The sequence below is a fragment of the Canis lupus genome, chromosome 26 (assembly GCF_003254725.2).
Source record: "Canis lupus dingo isolate Sandy chromosome 26, ASM325472v2, whole genome shotgun sequence".
NCBI classification, from domain to species: domain Eukaryota; kingdom Metazoa; phylum Chordata; class Mammalia; order Carnivora; family Canidae; genus Canis; species Canis lupus.
Window position 1 is genome coordinate 12,108,266 of NC_064268.1, and position 4,453 is coordinate 12,112,718.

At 46.4% G+C, this 4,453-nt stretch overlaps 1 long non-coding RNA gene across 1 annotated transcript; it reads right to left on the bottom strand.

The window, feature by feature from the left end:
- Positions 1–1,426: 1,426 nt before the first annotated feature.
- On the bottom strand, positions 1,427–3,961 carry LOC112676607 (uncharacterized). Its single transcript, XR_003146611.2, has 2 exons — positions 3,662–3,961; positions 1,427–3,342 (listed from the first exon to the last, which is right to left on the bottom strand). It is a non-coding gene; the product is annotated as an uncharacterized LOC112676607 (long non-coding RNA).
- Between the last annotated feature and the right edge of the window lie 492 nt (positions 3,962–4,453).

Consider the following 4,453-nt stretch of genomic DNA (forward strand, 5'->3'; position numbering starts at 1 on the left):
ATGTGCGTGTGTGTGTGCGCGCGTGCGTGTGTGTTCAGAGCCGTGGGGGGTATATGTTTGGACTTGTGTGGTTGTCTGTTTATGTCTGTGCGCATCGGTGTGGCTCTGTTCATAAGAGAGATTTTTTTTCTCCCCCTGTCATTTCCTTCCTCTGCTTGCCAAAGAAGCATGGGTGGCTTGCTAGGACCTTCTGGGGTTGAATTCGTCACCAGACAAGATTAAGAAATCTTTAGGGACCTCCCCTCTTCTGTGCCCCCTTTTGTTTTCCTGCTTGTCTCCACCCCGTCTCCCCCCTCCCTCCACTACCTTCCCTGCCCCCACCTGGGCGATAAAAACTAGAGGTCAATAAACTTGCCTCTGAGTCAAAGCTTTGAACTTGAAGTTTGGTTTAGGCTAACTTTGCTGTGCCTGTGTGAGTATCCAGGAAGCTCTAAAAATGGTGTTTCAGAGGAATCAAAGCACAGCCAGGAGAACAATTGATCCCGGCTTGGGTTTTCCAGCTCAGCACAGCACCATGGATGTCCTGGGCCACTTGATTCCCTGCTAGATAGGGTTGCCCTGTGCATTGTAGGCCATGGAGCAACATCCCTGACTTGGATTCACCAAGGCACCCCTGTTGTGAGTAACAACCAAAAAACGTCTCTGGACACTGCCCAAAGTCCCCTGGGGACGTGAGATCCACCCCCCTGGCTGAAAACCAGTGATCTGCAAATGTACGGAGCAACACCGGAGACTCTCACACACTTATTTTTGTACAGAAGCAGCCAGATACTAATGTGTGATACTACATGAGTCCATTTATATAAAGTACAAAAACAGGCAGAGCTGAACAGAATGGTGGCTGCCCTTTGGGGAAGGGGGACACACAGAGATTGCCGAGCAGCACTGTGAGGCCTCTGGGATATTGCCTTTTTTTCTTTTTTTACATCTAGGTGCTGGGTAAATTTATGCTGCGTGTGCTTTTCTCTATGTATTTTACACCCATATTAGAAGTTGTGTGTGTGTTGGGGCGGAAACAAATATTAAATGAACACATTTGGAGAATCAGAGAAGAGTGTCTTAAAAAAAAAAAAAAAAGTCCCAATTGCGCAGATTTGATCTCCATCCCAAACCCTGGAGTGGACGGTTTATGAGCAGCTTTATTTAAGCGATTCTTATACAATCCCTCCAGCTGTTTCTAAAGCTGCAGAAACAATAAGTCTACTGAGCAGTGATCTGATTGAGGAGAACACGTTGTCAGCCTCTGTACAAACATACACATGCGTGCGTGCGCGCACACACACACACACACACACACACACACACCCAGAGATGTCACCAGGCCTGCGTTGAATCGAGTTTCCTGCCTTTGTGTTTGTGTTCTCCAGGCAGTCCTTCAGAGTGCACACACTGCAAACTGACCCACGAAATGGACCGATAAGCCAGGTTGAGACTTAGGAAAACAAATGGCCCTTTTAATCTCTTGGAAGGGGAAAAAAGTAATCATCATGTGCAATAATCAGAGTTTGCCTCTTTACACTTATTTAAGGGCAAGGCCGGGCCTTAGGCCTCTGTCCTGAATCCTTATCACCCGCATCAGCCCCATCTCAGTCCAGAGGGCCTGGATTAATGCCTGTCTGGCATTTCGGGTCTTTATGAACATCAGTGTAGCTGCCGGATGCCCAAAGCAAAGGCTCTAGGTATTCTCTGTTTTATTTATTTACTTTTTTAGTGCTCCCCTTTCAGGGAACCCCAAGGAAGTTTCTGGAAGCAAGCAGGCCACAAGATGTGTCTGAGAGACCCCCAGTCTTCCTCCCAGAGGCCTCCTCAGGCATCAGCATTTGGGAAAAGCTGTGTAGACGCTGCTGCAGCCTCCCCAGCTGGTCAGCATTTATAAAGTGGGGCACATCTGTTCTTCACTGTTAGCGTGGCGAAGGGGAGGGATGGAGAGAGAGAAGAAACCCTAAACACTGGGATCGATCCCACCTAGTGCCAAGAGAAAATTGCTTCTAGGTTGGAATCATGGGGAAGTGCTTCATTACAGGGCAGAGACTGCATCACAGTGCCCCTCTTGGCCACCTCCCTTCCCCCCCTTCCCGCTCTCTCCTTTCTCTCTTTTTAAAAGTCTCCAGGTTCTAGCCCTTCTTGAGATTTACGATGTGTTTTGTTTTGCAAACACCCTAAGATCGTATTTGGGTGACAGAGAGCTGAGAGGTCTGCAGATAGCCTGTTGGTTGAAAAAGAGAAAAAGAAAGTGTAATGTACTGTGAATTGCGGAATATTTTGCAGTGTCTCTTTCATGCATGTACATCAAGTTATGAATGCCCCCATGCGTGTGCAAAGCCCATAGCCACAGGCTCAGAGGCAGCACTCCCCATCACATGCACAGAGAGGCGTGACCTGCTTGCAAACACATGGAAAGACCCACAGGCGTGCAGAAGCATGTTCACTCATGAGCCGATACAGAAAGCAAACTCAATCCCATTTCCCACATCAGCGCGGGATGTGGACACGCACCCCACTATGCAGGCCCTTCTCCGGGGGCCCCTCCGAAAAGTTAAAATGATCTTGGGAGGGACCTGGTTGGCTTCCTCTTCCTGCTTCGGTTTTCCCTGCAACACAGAAGTCTTCTGAAACGGGATTGTGGGGCCCACAGACCTGCTCCACTCTGCTTTCTTAATAAGACCTCCAGGCCCATAACAAAGCCGAAAGCTCCAGAAACGACATCTCACCGAGCTCTAAGCACGGGCCTGGCCCACGACCGTTGGGAGGCCGCTCACTGTTCCTGCCTTCACAGCTGCTGCAGTGAACTTTCCAAGGGGGACTTGGCACCGCCAGAGTGTTACTGGAGACCCTGGCAGAAGAGGGAACACGAAGATCGATGACCCAGGGCCACGTGATGGAGAAGGCCCTTGACAGCCAGGGCCGGGAATTCCACGGGGTCTCGGAGAGACAAAATATAAACCGGCCCCCAGTCTTCCATCCTTTTCTCTAAGATCTAATTACAGATGTCTTGACATTCCTTTTGCATAGAGTTTCCTTAAAAGATTTGCCAAGAAGGAACATTTGGAAACTGTGTTTTAGGTATAATCCCGTCTGGGAGTCACTCTTGCTGGCTTGGTCGTTAGATGACAAAACGCTTCATTACTATGAGCACAGCGGACACCGCGTTTGGAAAGCAGGATGCCTGACCCACATCACAGATCCCATGTTGACAACGGCCTTTTGGCAAAACTTGCTCCTCTGATCTCACATTAATTACGACACAAATATACTTATTGTGGGTACCGAGTTTATGTGGCAGAGTCCTCTTGACACATGTTCACAATAAAAACACATTCTTTTTTTCCCCTTCCCCTGACCCTAAGAAAAAAAAAAAAGAAAAAAGATTAACATTTTTCAAGATGCTGTTTTAATGGCATGAAAACTGAGTGTTCACTCTGCTTTTGTATTTTTTTTCTTTTCTCCTTTTTTTATTAAAAAGCCTTTAAACCAAACATTCCTAGCTTGTAATTCCTCTTTACTTTTGCTTTTATGCTGAGGGAGAGACAGATTAGATTAGATTAAAGACCGAGGGACACCTCGTGAAATACATTCCATTTAGGGACAGTTTGGTTGATAGGGTCAATGTGTGCGCGTGCGCATGTGCGTGCATGCGTGAGTGTTTCTTCTTGTGGCTTACTGATGGTCTTTTTGCAAACATGGTGTTCTGGTTTCTCGGAATGCATTTGTTCCTTTGGCTTCTTCCCTTCAGAAGTCTGCAGCCTTTGATTGTGGCCTGACTTTTAGGGGTCTGTGGCGTTTGGGAGGGTGGGCAGTAAATCTTATTAATTCTTCTCTTTAGCTTTGTACAACTTCTCCAAACCTTTTTTCCAAAAGCAGTGGCAGTTTCCTCATGGGCTGCAGATGAAAGAGATTGTTTCATAGACCTCCCCACTACCCCACCAAACCCCCAGGTTTGCCCAATGATGTCATAGTGGTAACCAAGGTAACACACTGTGACATCACAACCCAAAGGCTACTGACCTTGGCCTGGAATTCAAAGGAAAAGCAGCCCATAAACTTCTAAAGCAGGCAGGAGATAAATATCCTTAGTCATAAAAGAACAAACGAAGTTTGGGGGGGGGGCATGGCTAAAAAAAAAAAAAACACACACACACAAAACAGAACTTTTTTTTTTTTTTTTTTTTTAAAGAAATACAGTAAAATGCTCTGCCAAATATTTCAGGAAGTGCCAGTGGCCATTTTGATGATGTGAACTAGACTTTAAAAAAGAAAAGAGGAAAAATGAACATGTTGAAGAAGGATTGTTTACAATATTAGAAATCATTGGGCAAATCTTCCCCCAAACTATAATCTGTACCGTGAATCTGAGCAGAGTAAAACAGCAAGCAAACATCCGTTTCTGAGTGACAGGGAATTAGCTACCAGCAAAAAGGGAGAAATCCAGGGAAGGTATTTATCAGAGAGGGAA